The following is a 21,019-nucleotide window of genomic DNA, read 5'->3' on the forward strand; positions in this document are numbered from 1 at the left end:
TGAATAATTTTGCTACTTCATCTACTGAATCCATCTCAGAAAGGGGATCTCCTGGAGGAATCCTGACGGACACCCACAGATCAGCATTATTAATGTGATGTGCCTTATTCAGAAATTTTTCTGAAGACTCTCAAAACCCTTAAGAGCTTTAGAAAAAGAAGCAGACTTTAAGCCTTGTTATGTAGCAACTGTAGTCATCTTGCTTTACTCCTTAGATCTTACTATTTGAGAGAGAAAAAATAAGTGGTACTTTGGGGGAGGGACAGCAGAAATAACAATTTGCAAATCTTCTTGCTGAAACGTATTTAAATCACAAATGCTGACATTTTACTGAAACTACACTTTTCCAGTGGAGGGAATGTAGAAGAAAGGAGGGCTGACCCTTCCTGTCTTGGATGATAAATATTAAATCTACTTGAACTCTACCAATTTACATAAGTTGAAGCAACAAACAGAAAAAGGCTGGCTGAACCTAAAAGAACAGGAACATTTCTCAGTGCTCTGGGAGCCCTTTCAGTGTGGCTCAGCGTCCTTGGCTATATTTTCTAGCTTTCTGAAGATGAAATACTGAAGCTATTCAGCATTTTGCTACAGTTGCAGAAGAGCATGGGAAGAAGGCAAGTGAAATTACAGCAGCAGAGATGCCTTCTGTTATTATGCTTAAGTTCTACTGTCATTCGCACCAATTTCAAAGAGCAGCATTTGTAGCTAAAAGGAAAAGTCACTCCAGCACCACTTAAAACCAACCAGAAATAAACAGGAAAGCATTTTGGGGGAAATATACAATCTTTATCAGAGAAGCAATTGCCAGCCTTAACTGCGAATGGGGAAGACTGATAGGTGAACCCTCAAATAAATGGCCATAAACCTTTCATCTGCTGGAAACAGTAATGACTGCCTGAATATGAATTAACTCCATTGCATGAAACTACATTTCATGTTTACCACTGCCTGAGAATGAAAAGAGAATGTGTCCTTAGTGTGCTTATCTGTGAAGAAACTTCTCTAACTATGAAGAACCATACAGCATACAACACATCTCGCTAAGACCCAGTGAGATGCGGAGCAGCTGTCGTTCCCACGACAGTAATTTACCACGGGACACTTAAGAGGGCCAGTGTGTCCCTCAGGACTGGTCTCTGAATTAGGACACATAACATCCTGGCATCTTCTGCTGAATGGTTCCCAGACAACTGGAGCATGGGAATATATGTGTGCTAGGGAGGTAGCTGGTATGGGAGTATCAGCTTGGTATTCCTCAACTGTGGACTGGAAGGACTGGAATAGCCGTCAGTGGCTGCCAGGCTGAAGGAGTAAGTGGTTACCCCGTCACCATCGAAACTCATTCTACATTCACAGTGTGCCATACAGCTCCTGCCTGCTACAAACACCAATCTTATTTATGACATATCATACATCCCCTGCAGTAAGTGAGGTACTCTGGCCCTCACTGTTTCATGAAAAACTGCCTTGTGCTGCATTAGCATGCAAAATGAATGAGGCGGGAGCCCAGCTCCAACACCTCCCCAAAATAATATGCGACAATCTAATTAAACTTTATTGTAACTATACAAGCGAGGAAACAGAATTAAAGCCGGGTAGGCAAGCTCAATTTTGTCATTTCCTTAGCCTTTGAGTGTCTGCAATTTGATAGTCTTGTCATGCAGGGTTTTTAATAGAATTTCGTGCATTTTTAGAAAACAAATTAAATGATGAACTTTTACATGGTTCAGCTTCTGCTAGGCCAGCACACTAGACCAAGGCAAAAACTTGTGCAAACCATTGAGTAAATTCCCTGCATCCTTCCACGCTGGCTTTTCTGTTGTAACTGCCTATTGGAGGAGCACACCTTTCTTCCTCAATGCCTTACTGGTCAACGAGAGAGATTTCCAAGGCTAGAAACAAGAGCATGGCACCAGCACAGTCTGGTACCTAGAGAGCAGGGCCTGCATGCACAGAAAAAACCCCTGTGACCACCAGTCAGAAATAACCAATTGCACCAGAAGAGCCGAGGGATACCTCAGAACCAAACACCAATCCATGCCCACATCCATGAGAACTGTTAAAATTACACAGTTGGAAGTGCCAGTTTTTAAGAAATCGTTGTTCTTGTACCTATCTCAGCTTACACTTTCCAATTAAAAAAATGCTTCTGGGCTTGATATCAAATGCTTAAAATTGCAGCCAGAAACATAAGCAACTCAAAATAACCCCCTTCTTAGAATGGAAACTCTTGTACATCCTTCATATTGCTATGCCTGGAGTACTCTGCCAATAAGATGCCTAAAAAGAGGGAGAGAAACTCAGGGTGGGAGTGAAGGGAAGGGGAATTAGACCAAAAAGGAATGAAAGGGAATCCCATGGGGAGCCGGCAGAAAAGCTCCAGACATTAGAGCGGTTCTAAGTTTGTTCCAGGTGGCGAAATAGACACTTACTCGAGGGGGACTTTTGAAGAAAAAGGACCGGGGACTTCAGGGCATGGACCTTAGGAGACCTGCAGTAACTCTCTGAATCTCTGCTGTATTGTCTGCCACAGCATACGATTAGCTTCCTGCGCCGTAGTGCATTGTAAAGCACTTTATAAAGCAATGAATTACACAGCTGAAGTGGAGTAACCACATGCAAGCAAATACGACAACTATTATGCTCCCAAGCAACATCCCCCACACTGCCACGATCATTTGCATTAGTGCCAATTAATCTGAGGTGGTACAAACGCAGCGAGGCATAGGATTTGTTCTTCGGTGTGAAGGAGGAAGGGAGGGGAGAAAAATATCCTTTTGTCTTCAGAGAGGAAACATCTGTAGGAGTTTTCAAGGGCTTCAGTGACTTTGTTTAGCGTGGCGCGGGGGAGCGTGCTATTGAGTACTTTGATGTCACCAGCAGGTGACACTGCAGCAAGTGGGAGCAGCTATCAAGAGTTTGGAGCGTTCAAGGGACAAGCCGCACAAGCAGCACGCAAATGCGTTTTACGCGTGTGACTCACAGCTGCTGCGAAGTGGGAACATGCAGCACGGGCTGTCTTTTGGTTTCAGCTCCCGGCTGTGTACTGATGGCTTCCTTCTCCCCTCGCCGCCCCTCACCACTGCTCTGAAACACCGGGGTGAAGCACAGTCAGGAAGGGCACTCAGTCCGCTAACCCCACTGCATGCGAAAACACCTTGACTAAAGCAATGCCGGGGAAAACTGTTTAAGCAGCCCAGCCTTCGGCCGAAGTCAGCAGGAAAGCAACATCCTTTCACGTCAGTGCTCAATACCAAGAGCAGCCTACCAAGCACTGAACCAGGGGTTGTGCTTTCCCAGCTCCATGTTTCAGCCAGCCATTCTGCGTAAGAAAACGATGCTGTTCGCGAGACACAGGTTCTCCTGTGATGTATTTTTTTAATCCTATGGTTAATACAAAAGAAAGCAGATTAAATGCTTGAGAATTAATAACAGATTGGCCTCTTTTACCTCTCTGCTGTGGCTGGAACCACCAGGAGCACTGACCCTGGGGCTCGGGAAGATCCACCTACTTCCACATGAAGCTCCAGTACCACTAAAGAAAAATCTTCCTGCAGCTGGATGTCCTATGGACAAAACTTCTCAAGTGCTAACTTACCAAGCAAGGCTGGCTCTGCAGATCCGGGTGAGGTCCACGGATACCGTATACTGCTAAGGGCAGAGTGAAGGGGCTCTCACATTTTCAGCCAGTAGTCCCTCAGGTGTTAAGGGGATATAGGCAGAGCTGCCAAGTTTTGTTCAGCTGCCTGTGTGATATATTGATTTTGTAAATGGGTTAATGAACTGGTTTACCACTTCCTAGACAATCTGCATGAAGCCTTCAGTTGTATTTCCCAGTCAAGACATCCTGCTCCAAACAGCAGCAAGGATCTGTTCCCGAATCCTTGCTGCTGCCATAGGGGAAGCCAAGAGTCCTTCTGAGAGAGCCTTGAGAGTCTAAACACTATTTGCAAGAGATGACGGGAGCCTGGCAGGCATAGGCAGGTACCCACGTAGGGTTTAATGCCAGAAGCATTTGTAACGGCTTGCACTGTCAGTCCTGCCAATGCACGGCTGCTCTGTTCCAGGTGTGTTTGGTACAGAGAGAGCAGGTACCTACCTGGTGCTGGTACCTGGCACAGTGTGGCCCAGGTGAATATCTGCTCTCTTCTTGAAGCTCACATGGATGTGTTAAAAACCAGTCAGAACGTGTCTGCCCATGACAGAGGTGCCAAGACCAGGATGCTGGGCAAGAAGCACGGTCACAGGCAGTCCCAAATGGCTCCATGAAGGGCTGACAGAAACACAAGAATTCAAGGCTCAAGAAGTGTTTCTGAAGTGCTTCTACTAAAGCCAGTAAAACAGGGGATATGAATAGCCCTTCCATAACATTTTACACACATCTTTGGAAATGTCTGGGTGGTTTTTTTACCATTTTCTGAACCAGAATGCTGTAGAGCATCAAAAGGATGCTCTCTTTGGAGAGCCAGAAGCAGTTTTAAACCTAATCACTTAAAACATATTTGCAGCACTACACCCCACCCTGTCTCCACTGCAAGTCCCCATGGCTTTGCAATGATGCCTGCCCATCAATGTAAAGAGTCACATGGGCAGGGCAAAATGACAAGGATGACAAAATTCAAAGGTGACTTTGCAAACACCTAGTCTGCAACCCACATTTTTTCATTGGTTTCTTTGACTGGGAGCCCTTGGAGACATTATTTGTGATGACCACAGATAGAAAGCCACATGTTGCCTAAAGCGTGACTCTTCTGCTGAAGGTGTTCCCTCATTGACTATGAGATACAGCGATGGATTTCAGACTGTTTAGCTTCCACACCACAGAGGTACCTTACAATTTCTCGTACGTACACTGAAATAGACAGGTGAGGTTATATATGCCGAATACGTTACTTTATGTACATTAAACTATCAGCATGAAAAAACTGCAGCAGAAATGGCCTACCTTTCAAGTCCCAGAAAGAGAAAGAAAGGGGCAAAACAGCAAAAGGGCCAAGCAGTTTTTTCGCCTCATCATTCCCACTTCCTACATGAAAAGCTCCCTGGCAAAATTTGCTCCTAAATTGTGGTTTTTTGGAACAACACTCTCTAGTCACATAAGCAACACTTTATTTTTCCAAGTGTAGCTATTTAGTTTCTTCACATTTGAATTTTCATGTCACTTCTCTTCCTCTCTGTAGTTTTTGCTTTTTTAAACAGTGTGAACACGTTCTGTAATTATTGCTGACAGCCCAATGTTTAATGGTGTTGAGTGTCTTTTATGGCACAGTCAGACATTCATTTGGGAGACAGCTGTCTCTGCTTAAAAAGTCACTGCCCCTTAACGATTCGTCTCTACCCCCCGACTCGGGCATGGCAACTGTCTGTACCTGGGAACACTTGAAGCAAAGCCTGTGTCCCTCCATGCTGCAACAGCCTGGAAGAGCCCGCGGATTCGGTTACTGCACCTCGGCAGAGGGGAGCAGGAACAAATAGGTGATCAAGCAGCAGCTTGCACAACCACCACAGCTGTTTCTCAAGCAAACATCTGACCGTGCCCTTGGAGGGAGCGCAGCGCACACGGCGCTGGAAGGGAAGAGATTCTCCAAGCCGGGAGATGCTGTGGGAAGGTTCCCACATTCTCCCCCTGCCCCAGCTGAAAGCCAGTTGCTGTGCCGTGACCGCGGCTGCTCCACATGCTCGCCCGCTCCCCAGCCTCCTCCTGGCCTTCCGTCTCTTTTCCCTGCAAGCACCAGAAGCACCATCGCGTACTGAAAGAGTGGCTGAAGTTCTCTAGCCGCTTTTATCTGCCATTTCACGGGAACACGGTTGAGATGGCACACTTCCCAGCTGTTTTCATAGAAGACTGGCCCGGGCAAGCACGGCTGTAGATAGCCTGGGTGTGACTGATTACCTGGTACACAAGTCAGGCGGTGATTTGATTGGCACTGGTCCCAAGCAATGTGAAGTAACACAAAATTTATCTATCACCATGCAGTACTTAACCAGGTGAACCTTCACGAAGAAAACTTGCCTGACCTGATAATACAGTATTACCCCCAATAATTATAAAATTAATACAAGCGCAGATTACCCACCAGGGAAGGGGAGGGGGGAGGGCAATTGCAGCCATCTGTGTGTGTTTGCCTGCATGTTTCCATAAAAATGTTCTCAGCATGCTCGTAAACAGCAGTCTTGAAAGGGTGTCGGGAAAACTATTCTGTGGGGCAGTGCTGTGCCACTCCATGTGTTGTCAAACTACACTGCTGACACTGCCAAACTGTTGTTAGCACCTTGAGATTCTTGAACTATAGCAAAAGAGGTGGAGTGTGCAAGAAACACAGTCCCTTCCTTTGCTGAACAGAAAAACTAATCCCTTGCAGCAGTCTTTCATATTGCAACAAAAGCAACTAATACATTTCTGTGTTATCTGTTCCCTTGCTCTGCACTTCAGTGAAGTTTAGAGCAATTAGTGACTTTCCTGCAGTCTGAAAGAGTAGGCACTTTCTAGTTCTCTTTCAGCTTACTTACCAGAATTATTTTTTTAATTAATTCCTCCATTGTATCAACACAGTAGAAGATGGGCCTAATACTCCCACCATTTGTAAGTCAGCATGTGATTTTATACAATTTAAACTATGCCCTAAGAAATGAAAGCATACCTGCTGACAGTATCCTAGGCAAATGCTTTGCAGGATTTTCCTGTATCATTAAGGCCAAAAACAACCACTGAGACCATCTTATCGAGTCTCACCTACCATACAGGTATGGCTTGAGCACAGCAAGTCTCGACCTAAACAGCTCTAATGATAGAGAATCCACCACATCCACTGCCCTCCCTTAACGTTAAAAAGGCATTTCTTCCACACAGCTTGCAGGAGTGGAGAAAGTTCAGGAGCTACATTTTCTACCCTGGAAATGCTTCATGCAAGATCATCCTTCTTGTGTGTGATACAACATACGAACACATCATTGCAACAGATTCCCCACTTCCCTCCACCTCCCATCACACTTGCCTCCAGCCTTCATCTGAGAAGTGTTAAATGCAAAAGTATTATAATGGGTTTCTTTGGCTCAACGCTGATAAAAGTTTCACAGTGGAGACAATATTCAGCTTTTAAGAAATTGCTCCTAAAATACAGGGATGTAAAATTATGCTAGTCTCTTTGCATCTGGCTTTGAATCATCCCAGAGGGTTATGTGGTGGAGATGGCATTTTGCTTTTAAATCTGCAGGATTTTTCCACTAAGTTCTATAGAAGTTTTTCATCAATTTGCTATAGCTAGAACCAAACTGCACAGCTTTCTCCCTTCCAAAGCAGGAAATGAATACTTTCATTTAATAAAATTGCCAAAGGAGATGCTAGGAAGTCCTCTTAAATATGATAAAATGCCCTAATAACATATACATTTATAACTGATGTTCCATAGTGAAAATTAACATTTAGAAACAAGATCATTTTAGAAATAAAATCCAGCAAGTAGGACTCTGCAACAAATCATCTTGAAAACCCTGACACCATGAGGCGCTCAGGGCAGGTACCCCATGCTTCTGCTGCAGCAATTCTGTAGGTAGCATGTGGTGTATATTAGTACCACCCTCCGCTGTGCCTGGGCATTTAGGAGTATTATCACAATAAAAATCACCAGCACCATCACAGACCTTTCTAAAAGCCATGGGTTTCACAAAGGAAAAGCTAAAAAGCTCCATGGGTATTCAGATTATTCAGCAGAACAGCTGATAACTGATGCCACAGCCCTTATTCAGGAAAGAATCTAATTCCTAAGGGGAATTCAAGTGAGCTCCATTAGCTCAAATACTCTCCACCAAATAACCAGTAGCCCCAGAAGACTGGAGGCAGATAAAAATGTTACTTCCTAAACCTAGTTGCCAAATGGAGCCAGCTGAAAAATTTTCAAATTGAATTTCTACAAGGGTTTAAAAGCAAAGGTATTTTTGCCTGAGTAGGACAGCAAAATCCGATCCCTAACAAGGCAAAGAGACATAGCAGCTTTAAAAGTAGTATTATTATCTTTGTTGAAAAATCTCAATATCGTTCAAGCCATTCTGCTTTCACTGTATGAGACTGTGTTTTGAGAAGTTCTGTTTTGCTGGTCTTGGTGCCTGGTCCAGAAACTAAATACCATGCCAGAAAAAAGTATGTTCTAGATATTTCTTACTGTGTTATACGCTGTATATTTCTGCAGTATACAGAAAGAGACAGCAACAGTATTGCAGGGCCTATAAGTTCATTAGTATGGTTGGCAAGCAGGCAAAAGGTGGCTAAAGTTCAAACATGAAGATGTTGTGATTAAAGCAGCATGCTTCCTGCTTTGCTGCTGTACCCACTCCTGCAATTTCCAGTCATGCAAGCACGCTGCTAATTTCACCAGCACTGACAGAATGGGCAAAGAGCAGTCTTTCCCCAAAAGTTGCAGGATTTAGCCAGAAAGCTGTTCTTCAGAAACTAAATGAACTATTTCTTTTTTTTCCAGTCCATCATCTTCAAAGTGCAAATTAGTAGCAAATAGTCATGTAGGCCAGTCAGAGATAGGAAAAATTCTCCAGACCTTACAAGGGTGTCAAGTGCAGTTCACAGAGAGCAAAATTAATGCCACTAGAGATGGCCAAAGTTCACCTATGAGCAATTCTCTGATGGGTGATTGCTTCTTCCATTTTGCTTTTACAAGCTTTAAGGTGCATAGATAAAATACGATCACAGAGTGACTGAGATGTTTTTGTAAGTGTGGACAAAGAAGGCAATTTTAAATCTTTTCTGAGGTGTGTATAATTACAAGTGCATTTCAGATGTTGTTAATATGCTTAGGTACTTAGGGAAAGCAATCTTATGTGAAAGATAACCTTTTAATAGATTACTTTATTACAGCAGCACTCAGCTTCGCTGCTATATTCAGGGTTGAGTTAGCCTCCCATGTTTTCTACAGGTTTATAACCTAGCTGTAAAAAAATCATTTGAATTGAATATTCATGCCAGCTCATAAAATTTCTATACTAATTGGCAAAACCACAAAACTGCTTAATCTTTTACAGATACGAACACTTACTGACTAAGGAATTAAAGAAGCTTTTTTTCCCCTTTTTTTCTTTCTTTTTTGGCAGTCACCTAACTTCAGAACCATTCCTCTGTAAGAAATATATTTGGCAAATTATTAGCATATATTGATTAGTTATTACACAGGAGAACTGTTATTGCAGAGATTTTTTTTTAAAACTTAAACAAAGCTTGCATTAGACAACAGATTGCAAAAGCTCCAAAGGAACCAGTAATAAAAGCTTTTTTAAAAAAATTAAGTGAATTTAGTGCTTATGAAAGCAAGAGATCAATGGAGTTGGCCAGGGCCAGTGATGCACACACTTCCTATAAGGCTTTGCCAATACATTACAGTCCTGGACTGCGACTTTCTTACTAGTTACAGTCCTGAACCCTCTCTGAGCAGGCACTGCTGTTCACCGCAAACTGCACGGCATGCTCGTGACATAGGACAAACAGTTTCTAGAATTACATTCCTAGTCTGGGAACCAGCTCGGCTTACCTTAACCGTGCAGTAGTCCTGCATGATGCCAGCAGACTGACTCATGTGACCACGATCTGGCTCTTAACTTCTAGCTATGACTTCAGCTATAGCTTGAAGCCAGCTTCCCAGGACAGTTTGGCAAGCACGCATGCAGTACATCATGTGGGTTTTCAGTGGCGCAGCTACAATACTTGATAATGCGGTCCTGCAGAAACATCCTGCTCACCCCCCTCGCTGCAGCAGCCTGCTTAAAATCAGTCGGGCTGCTGGCACAGGTAAAGTAAGCAGGATTTCCTTCTCAGGTTCTCTACCTTCTGATGACATGGCTTGTCTTCTGTACTGTGTGAGGGAAACAAACCCCACAGGACTTTTATTGGAGCTCTTTAAAGCGCTTTAGGTTTTTACTTTCTCTTTTCTCTTTTCATTGTGCGTCAAGTATTTTAAAAAGTAAGTCCCTGCTGATGATCTCAATTTCTGCACCTGTGTTTCAAAGAGTTTCGTGAAGACCACCAAAATACTACCACTTAAACACTGGCTCCTGAACATAGACATGTTTCCCCTGCGATACTATCATAAGTTTCCATAAAACCAGCAGCATTACCTGCCTACCGTCAAGTAAATTAAGGACAGTCAGCTGCTTAATGCCAGTAGCACAGGGTGGGATAGATCTTGACCCCTCTGTTGCATGCATATGTTCTGCACGGTCTGACTCTTCCCTCGCACACTTCCAAGGTAAGGGTAAAAGTAATGTTTCTCTGCCTTCCAGAGACTGAAGTTGCCATGACTGACGCTGTACTGATGCTGTGGAACACTACTGCATGATGCTCAGATACAACTACGGATACCAGGTAAACATATAAGCACTTTACACTGACCTTTTCTCCCACTACCTTTTCAGCCAAGAAAGAATAAGGCAGGTACAGCCCCTTGGGGCTTGTTTTTTCAGCTCCTTGCCAGTGGCCAAAGTAATCACTGCTGAGTAACTTCTTGGCTTCTTTACCTCAAGAAAATATGCTCACATGTGTCAATACACAGACCTACCATACAGGAGGTCACACTAAGGCTTTTAACAGGTAGCATTAGTGGCATTGTAAAGTTTTCATATGAGTAGTGTAACATGTTAAATGGTACTCCAAAGGATCCATTATGTTCCACCAGCACAAATTCACTTTTTACACAAAGGTTTGGCATGATTAATGATCTGTTATGGTCTATTGATTAAGTATTACCTGTAACAGAATCGCTTAAATACATATTTACAAGATAAACTGGAGCAGCTTACAGTCATTACAGTCTTTTTGGTAATTAATAGGAATGTTATGTAAATACACATTTAAGTGATTTATATAATAGGGCTCCAAATAAGCTGTTATAATCTATCATGCTGTAATGAATTAGCTCCTTTACTGTAGGTAGGTATCTGACCTCTACTGGAGTATGAAAGACCTGCTTACATGTCTCACTGCTCTTGCCTAGCTTCAATAGAAAACCACACCTGAGAAAGCTGCTACTGGAGAACAAAAAGAGAAAAAAAAAAGTGCATTAGATATGGTGGCAGTAGTAAAACGGGTCCTAAAAAGGCCTGTAGACAGCTTGGCTAGGGGTGGAATGAACACCACTTTGGCTGCCTCACCTGCACCAGCAACAGGTCCGGGAAGGCTGCAGGAAAGATTAAACCCACAGGCAAAGAGCACGCTGCGTATGGAGAGGCTCGTCCCTCCTTACGTGCCTTCCCTCCCTTTACCCTAGAGCACAGGAGTCACACGGGAGCAAAGACACAAGGAGGAACTTGACCTACATCTTCTGAGGAGTATGAGGACCATCAAACAGGACTGGACATGGGAACTGACCTAGAACTAGAAACCTGAGAGAGGCAGCAGGTTGCTAGTACTCCATGGGGCATAGCTACACTGTGGTCCTGATGCTCATAATGATGACGCGTAGGGTAGCCTTCACCGTTCTCTCTTAGCTAGTGCCTAACCCAGACACAAGTATCTCACACAGTACTTCTCAGGAAGGGTAGAGGAAAACCCATCTTTGGACAGGGACTAAATATATGGATTTTCAATCACCACCACCTCCCCCCCCCCCCCAAAAAAAAAAAAAAAAAAAAAAAAAAAAAAATTGACGAAATCCTAAGACATCAAAAAATAGATGCTGGAATTCATTTTTAACTATAGGATTTGCCTTCAGGTTGTAATTGTTATAGCTAATTGTCATTCTCTAAATTTTCAGTATGTCAGCAAAATACTGAATTACTTGTGCTAGTTTTGGAAGTGTCTTCTTCACTTCAGTTTGGGAACAGTCTAACATGCAACGAGATGACTAAACCAGGCTCTCAGTTACACTCATGGCTTCTTAGGGACCATCTTTTTCTTCGTTTTGTTCACAAAAGGAATAAAATAAATGCCTATTCTAAGATTTCATATTACTACTTTCAACACTTTCCCTTTCAGAATGTTCCCCCAATACATGCTCCAGATGAAGCAGTCAAGCTACACTTACAGAGTGTAGGCAAAGACTCAATTCAGCTATTATACACCTTGATGAGGCTACCTTTTGTACGTTATTCAACTTACCAGGCAGTGACTGGAATAAAATCATGAACATGATTTCCTAACGGAACTTGGACCTGGCGGGTCATTAGACACCTTACGCAACTACAGGTCTCACAGGCACAGGGAATGAAACACAAGCACGTTTTGGCACAGGAGAGACACTCCCTCACCCCCCAACATGGTGACCCGAGGCAGTCCACCTGCATAATAATCTGGAAGAAGATCCTGAGAAAGCCCACACGTCTTTGGGTGTGCAATGGAGCCCTGGTGCCGTTTCTGCTTAACAAGAAGAAAGGAAAGATGAACGGACATATGACTACACGCATCTACCAGCCACTGCCCACACCGTGCTATGGATGCAGGACTGCAGAAGACAACTGCTCTTGTCTTACAGGGCTCCAGATGCAGCTTTTGGAGCAGCTCTTGACAGAGATGAAGGTGGTCCTCCACACGGCCACTTCTGAACTCATCTGAGCTAACCTGCTGGGGGCAGGTTTAAGCCTTCAGCCAGTAGGCAGGCACTAATGAAATCCATTAAACTGTCAACATTTAGGGAACACTGTTTTACAAAACCACTTAAACATACCATGCAACAGACAGCTGAAATAGGCCTGTCTGCCTGTGTGGAGTCAGAAAGAGCCATGTTGCTCTTCAGAGGATTGAAAACTACTTTGCAGAGCAGAGCCCTGATTTCTTCATTTTATTTTTAGCAATTATTCAAATGTACCTAAAATGGACAAGTGCATTTTTACTTTCCTTCATAGTGAAAAAAAAAATAAAAAAATCCTACTATCAAAGGCAACAGTCACCTTCCGAAAAGAAACAGAACCCCAAGTCACTGGTATCAAATGGACTTTGAAGAAGGGATTTGACAGCAGGGGGAGATGCACCAGGGAACAGGGTGAATGTCTGGGTGCCATTGGAGCTCCACAGCAGGGTATTTTAAGATGCACGGAAAGGGGCCAGAGCCTACCACAGGTAAAAGGCTGCAATGTAGCCAGCCAGTATGCAGGAGAAATGAGCTCAGAAAAAAAAAAAAAAAAAAAAAAAAAAAAAAAAAAAAAAGAGGATCCCAGGCCCCCCAACTGCTGTGCATGTGTGTGTGTATGTGCCACAGACTGACAGAAATGGCAAACTGAGTCATGGGAGAGGCCAGAGCAGCCCAGGTCGCTCTGTAAGATGCCCAGCAGGATGGGAGGTGGTGTGCTACCACCATGGGCTGCTAGAGGAGCACACCAGCCACCTCCTGCTTTGCTGGAGGTGAGGGATGGTGACTTGACCAGTAGGTTACTTTCAGTAGATTTCTGAGGTGTGGGAAATGAGTTTGAGCACAGAGGGAAAAAAGGTGAAAGTAATGCTCCACCGTCTTGCCAGTTTCTGCCCAGCAATGACTGGATAGATCAGATCCACTCTTTGAATATGTTAAGGGAAGTTGGTTTCCCAAAGGGTGTCTCTCTCATGGTCCATCTTCTACTAGAAAAGCTATGGGGTGCTTTTAAGGAGCTTCCAACAACTCCAGGAACATTTTAGAAAATACACTGTATTTCGATAGATCTCTTCTTCCTGTGCTGTCCTGTTTCTGTCAGTTCTCATTCATATAAACCTATATACCAGAGGAAGATATGTTTGGGTTTTGCCTGTATGGTTAATCTCATTACTGCTAATTCCTTGACCTGGAGCCGTAGTTTCCCACCCTCCCCAAACTGCACTAGGGGAGTTTCATTTTCCTGAAAGGTTTTGGATTTGAACTGACAGAGGAGGAGATGACTGTTTAGACAAAGAACAGATATGATATAGAAAACACAAGGCAAACGTCAGTGGAGTCCCATCCCCAAATAAATCTGTGCCCTGAGTAAGGATGACAAGGAAACATTCTCTCCCGCGATCATGAACGCTTGGTTTTCTGCAGTGAAGTTTTCAGGAGAGTGGCCATTTTGTGACACATACACAAAGGCACTGACCATTACATGCCGGCTTTAGGCTCTACACGAGAATCACAACCATCAACTAGCAACAACTGGTGGCCCATGAGAAAGAAAGGCTTTATAGTCATTACCAGTCTCAAAAAGCATTCAGTCTTACAAATGGTAACTTCTGTGACATCACTGCCATCTCCCCAGCAATAAACAGTGATGTAACAAGACAAGCATTAAAACTGCAGATATAAAATAAACAAAGCAGGTAAACGTTGAAAGTAACACACAACCAATTTTCATACAAATTTCCCTAGTTATAACAAATGAAGGAAAGGGGGAAGCAGAAAAATAAATGATACCTCTGCACAATTGGTTCTAAATAGAATGCTTTTCAAAGCTCACCAAGAGACATCACCAACTCTTTAACATTTGCTTTCCCACTAATTTGTATCCTGTCAATTTACAAGCTATTTCAAACACCACCTTTATTTAATAAAAATGCAAAGCACAATGGGGAATTTATGTAAACAAGGTTGGCAAAATATCTTTGTAGGACATTCTGGAAGGATTCAGGAAATGAATGAATTAATGAATGAACGTTTTAATAGTTTAGAGTAACTGGGATATAGTCTAATTGAAACACTAGGCCTGACACTTTATTACCAAATAAATATCCATAGAAGTGGACTTTGACAGACTAAAACAGTCTCAACTCAGCTCTCTGGTGGGAAGCCACAAAACCTCCTAGACCTTTAAAAAAATCTTTACAATGGCACTACTAATTATTATTATTATTCAACAGCAGCATCCTAAACAAAATACTTTTCACTCAAAAATCATTACGCTTTTAACAAAAAGTATGGATCATCACTCTTAGGGTATGAGTGGAAGATTATGGTCTCGGTTTTGAAAAGCATCTACTGATTTAAAATGTCTTAGCCAAGTTAACATTTAAAGCTAAAAGGACCTAACTGGTCACAAGGCTTCTTGGAGTACAATAGAGAAAGAAGGAAAATTGGATTTTCTGCATGATGGATGAGTCTAGGAAAGCCCCATGGGAATTATTGCCTAGAGTTTTTCAAAAGATTTGCTTTTTGATTTCATGATGGTGGACAAAGGAAGGCTATTCAAAGAACCTGCTTCCGTTCTCTGCCTGGTTAAGCTGTCCACAAGACTACAGTGCCCCATTATTTGGGTCTCCAAACTGAGATTCTTGTGCTGGATTCAAGTCAGCCCCAGCTGACTTCAGTCAGCAGCCATTTCAACTAAAGGATCCCTTCTACAAATACATCGTGGCCACACATGATGTTCTGGAGATATAAAATTGACAAAGGAACAATGCTTTTATGTTACAGGGGTCAAAAGTACATTAAAAGTTCATGAATGGGTGTATTATAGGCAGTTTTAAGTAGTATTTATTAAAAAACTACCAACCTTGTTGGACATTGTAGCAACTGATCAGTCAGTCATAGAAATAGTTACTAGTCATTTACTAGCCCTTTAGTAACTTTATATGTGTAGAGTCATAATGTAAGCTGTAGTTTATGCAGCTTCAAATTTCAAAAAACGAACATCATAAATTCTGTTCCCAGCTCCATATTTAGTAAGCAAAAGGTCTCGTTTTCCAGATTGCTGAGTAGTCTGTAATTCTCTTCACTTCACTGGGAGCCGTTGTAGACTCAGCACTTTCCAAAGCAGGATAATTATTTAGTTGCCCAAACATGATAGAAGAAAACGAACTCACAGCTAACTACCATAAAAGTAACTGTCTTGCACAGAAGTGGCCAAATCCTGGTTCTTCACAGGAGAAGGGAAACAAGAAGCCTAGACCTCTGACGGCAACGGCTGTGTTCTAGGGTATTATCAAGACACAGGAGCTGCATTGGCAAATAGATCAGCTGTTTTTATTGTGCTCTGTGTTGCCACAGCCCAACTACTCCTTGCACTCTAAGCGTTTGAAAGCAGCTTTAGGTGTCTCCATTCTGTCTCTGCCTGCCAGCTTGGCACACCGGGTGCAGGAGTGCTAGCATCCCTGAAGGGCTGCTCTGCTCAAAGGGAACAGGAATGGGAGATGACTTTACTCCCTCCCACATCAGCTGGTGCTGTGCAGGGAACACAGGACTTAACCTTTTAAAGACCAGAGGGGATATTCTCGGTTTGCTCAGCTCATCGTACCTGTAAGCTGCCTTTCTTCTTCCCAGACAAAATGCCTTCATATATAAACTCTATTACGCATTTGTATGTCACTGATATGAGGAGGAAGAATTTGGCTCCTAAGCAGGAAAGAAGGCATTTCCAAGGTAAACTTTTCATAGCAAAATTCTTGAAAACCATGAAAGGACTAAAGAAGCCGAGTCTTAGTGGCCTTTGGGTTACTCTGAGACAGAGTCTCAAAAACGCTCCAATCTCAGACACCAAAATAAGAGACAGGTTTCCAGTAAAGCTCAGTATGCTAAGCTGATTTTTAAAATTCCTCATTTAATTCAGTGCCTGTATCAGAGCCCAGCTTGTTCTGAGAGATGATACCAGTCAACCAAAGAATTCAGCATGTTAACTTCTTTGCAAGATCTTCCAGGAATCTCATTTCCCTCCCTTGTGCTACCATTACTTCTGGCTTTAATGACAGATAGGCAAATTCTGGAGGAGGGAAATCCCTCAAAAATATGGAAAGACTTTTTTTCCACCAAAATGTAGTCCCATTGATAAAGGTAGAAGATATCCCTAGCTATGGTGCATATGGACCATCTGCCCACACAACACTGAAAAAAAACCCAAGACATGTTTAGTGGATGAGGGACACCCACTCTGCATTTGGGGGAATGGAGGCAAGGAGGGTTGAGACTGAAATAAATAAATGATCACATTATATTGCCTTACGACACACCTGAAGTGTCTGCTGCCTAAGAAAATTGTGAAAATTCTTGCTAAAGCACACACAGAATCAATTTTAAAGCACCCTTTAAAGTGGAAGCCTTTTTTAATGGTCTTAATGAAAACTAAGTACAACAAAGTTCCACATGCTTTTCACAGACACGGGTATTTTGTTTCGTCATTTTAGCACTGAGAGGGCTGATTAAAGCGAGAAACAGTAAACTTCCAGCAACAACTTCCATGATATCCAGTTTCTTTTCAATATCTGAAACTGTGTGGAGCACTTAGCCTGCACTGTTACACTCTCCTATGCTATCCCAGAAGACACAAAGGGAGTGCACAGAACACCTCAGCTCAAATAACTGAGATTTTACGTACCTGTCAAAGTGGAGTACAGCTGACTGAGACTGCTCAGGAGTGTGAACAGCTGGCAAACAGCATGTCAGGCTTTTAATACAGGTGCCCAGAAGAAGAGTGAGCCAGCACCACACAAGTCAAGTTCCACCTGCATTTACCTGTTTAATGTAAAGGCACAAACCCTGCCACTGCCACTGAACCAGGCCTCAGTGCCATCCTCGATGATAGTCAAGACCAACCCATAATCAACCATCAACTACAACACAGACATACGTTCTTCTATATGCATTGGTTCCCAAGCAAACATTAATTTATTCTGCATTCTGTCCGGCTTTGTCTGACTTTCATATTTATTAAAGCTAACTGTGGTAGCTTTACCACAGTTTAAGCTAATGGTTAACCAGACAGATGAAATCTCACTAAATGTTGTTGTTGGACTGGCTCACTGAGACATGAGCAACTTCAGCGAAAGTACTGAGCCTTGAAGAAGACAGAGAAATGCCTTTTCACACAACTGTGATGACGGGGAGCCTTCCTTCCATGCTTCCTTGCCACTAGACCCATGCTCACTTTGTGAAGTTGACAATTGATGACTGAGTATTAATAGAAAATCTCAGAAATCAGTTCATGTGTGTACAAAGCCATGATGTAAACTTAGCTCTTCATATAGGAAAAACTAGCAGCAAGCTCTGTATTCAGACCCAGACAACTGGAATAGCTAGGTGCATTAAGCAAACAAGTACTAACCTAGTCTTGGTGTAATTATGCCTTCATCTGCTTTTCCCTTTTTTAACTACTTGAAGTTATGCTTTTTTCTTTCTCTTTGTGAGAGGGAACTGCTCCAAGGAAGTTTGAAGCCTAAATCATCACAGCTCTCCTGGCTTCAGTGGGGTCACACCAGTGTAAAACTGGAGTAAATAGGTAGGAAGTCATATTTTTGGACACTAGAGTGTTCCCTAAAATTTTGGCTATTTGGAGAAGACTGTCCATGAATGACTGGAGTAAGCTTCCCGTGATAAAGTTTTTCCATTACTAGAACTTCACATACAGTATAAGCCCATTCTGTGTTACATTCAATACCTGACACAACCTATAAAAACAAACTTTATGAAGAATCCCTCTGGAATGGGAGCCATGATTAAAACTGTAGCTACCATGTGAAGATAAACTACACCTGGATCCCAATGCATTAAAAAGAAATTTCAGAAATGTGTCTTGAGTACTTGATATTGGTCAAGCAAGTGGAAAACAAAGGAAAAACAAGGACGCCTCAAAGGCAGACTCGTTCTGTAGCAATGAGTAAAAGAGGATGGAGCTCAGCTCATCCTTGGGCACTAACCCAGGCTTGAACAAATGAGAAAGATGCCACATGGAAAAACAGGATCACAACTGAGTCAGTTCTAGCTCCTCTGCCCTAATTGTGTGTCCTAATGTGGTCACTCTCTACCTACACACTTCGCTTCGAGCTATGTCATACAAAAGCACTTTAATAGATGCTCAGAAACTCACCCAGAAAGTTACCACAGAGTAGGCTGGGCTTTGTAAATTCATACCTTAGCACCTGGCAATCCTTCTCCAGCAGAGGTACGCAGTATCACCTTGGATAGGTCACTTGGTCCATACTCAGCTTTCCACCCATAACATTGGGATTAGAGTATAATTTCCTTCCTCTGATGAGTTCGTTTTTAGCTGCAAGCTCTCTGGGGCAGAAGCCATTGTTTTGCAATATCCCAGCAAAGTGGGGGCTCTGCCAGCTACTGCCACACAAATATCCATAGATGCAAGCTGATAGAACTCACTTAGGTTTGTGATGATAAAATTGTCTCAATAGATAACTGGAGATGAATGTCCTTTGTGTCCATAGCCACCAGTTTGCAAAACCAAGTCTAAAAGACCCCGCTTGTTCAAAACCATACTCATTACATTTGTTAACCTGAGTTATTTGTATCCTCACTGCCCTACAGGGTTGCAAATAAACTCTGGATCTTTTTTTTCACTTAACTGGACTTTCAGTCTTTTTTTTTTTTTTTTTTCCCTTACAGTACCTCACCAGTTTCCCATTGCCATTGCTGCTATGCAACCATTTGCAACAAACTTGGATGTCAGGAGAGCTGTTGGGCTCTGCTTGTTGGGCTGCAGTATCCCTTGGGCTCTGACAAAGCAAAATGTGCATGCAGCCCTCAGGTATCAAATGGGGACCTTGGCACTAAGGTTTTGACAAGTTACCTGCCCTTGCTCAAGCCCCATTATCCCTGTAAGTACACAGCATTGGGACTATGGAGGCTGTCGCTTTCTTTCCCTGGGGAATCACCTGTATGATCAGAAGGAACATTTGCCATTCCAGTTACTGTACCTTCCAGAGTGCTGACACCCACCATATAACTCCAGAGGAAAACAGAAAGAAAGAAAAAAGAAAAAAAAAGAAGAAAAAAAAAAAATAAATCCCACTCTACAGACAACACAAAAGCTTGAAGCTGGGACCTCAGAACTCAGGAACTGCTGAGCCATTAATTTCTCTGAAATGTCTCTGCCTTACAAAAACCCCATACTCCATATATATATATAAGCAAAATACTTCCTGCAAGCTTCCTAAAGGAAGGATTCCTTTTTACTTTACCTCAACATGTTTGCTTTTGTAAAAAACATGTTACAGCCTAATTTAAAAAAAAAAAAAAAGGACAGAAAAGGAAAAAAAGATCGAAAACAGCTTTATTAGATCAAAATATACACAAGTTGTTGTTAGCAGGGGAAAATAATGTTTGCATTCTTGACCTTTACAGAGGTAAGACAAAAAATAACTATACTTTTTTATACTAACAGCATTCTGTGCCTGTCCCTTGTATATTTTGTTTTAAACTTGCCATTTTGCTGTTGCAGCTGGGCTTGTCAGTTTTCAGCACTAATGGGTTGTGATACGGTGTCAGGGGAAGTCAACAATCAATGTTGGAAAAAAGGGCTATCACTGCTGACACAGCCAAGGATGGAAACACAATGGCCTTCGTTTGGAGAGAAACAGAAGAAAAATCCTGAGTTATATCTTGCTTTGAAGATTAGTAGAGATTTAGCCCTCACTGACCAAGCTATCACTTTCACCCCTTCCTGCCTCACCCTATCCTCCCGCTGGCCTCTAACATTCACACATCTTGCCCAAAAGATAGGTTTTCAGTTTAATGAAAAAAGCAAAATGTTTTATAACAAAAATTTGAAAGAACAATAGTTCACATTTTTGTTTATAGCTGTTACAGTTATTAGCTTTTAAGAAGATGAGGGGGGGGAAAGGCTGGGCTGCATAATGTATGCCTGTGGAACAGCATGGCAGAAAAAAACATTTTGGATGCCTTTTCCACTCTCTCGGCATGAATCAGAGCAGTGCTGAGCCCCTCAGCTCCAGCTGAACTCAACACAAGCAATGGACACTCAGCAGCTGTTAAATCAGGTGCCATGGACAGAATTATGAAAGATAGACAGTGTTCAGAGGCATTCGACAAGAATAATGGCAATATTATTTATTTCCATAGCTTCATGTCAGAAAACCTGACTAGCTCTAAGTCTCTCAGAGTCCTCGAGAGACAGGGAGTGAGTATGATTATTTTAGTTTCCAGATGGAGAAACTGTGACAAGTACATTCTTTAAGATCACACCACAATCTTAGAGAAACAGGCAAGAAGAGAAATCAGCAGACATCAGCATAAATATGTTACCAGACTTCATAGCTTCCTTCCATCAAAACCGTAACTGTCCCATGTCATTACGGATCTTTCGTATCAGTGGATAAAAGGACAAACACAGATTTTCCTCT

Source organism: Falco naumanni, chromosome 6, assembly GCF_017639655.2.
Source record: "Falco naumanni isolate bFalNau1 chromosome 6, bFalNau1.pat, whole genome shotgun sequence".
Lineage (NCBI taxonomy): Eukaryota > Metazoa > Chordata > Aves > Falconiformes > Falconidae > Falco > Falco naumanni.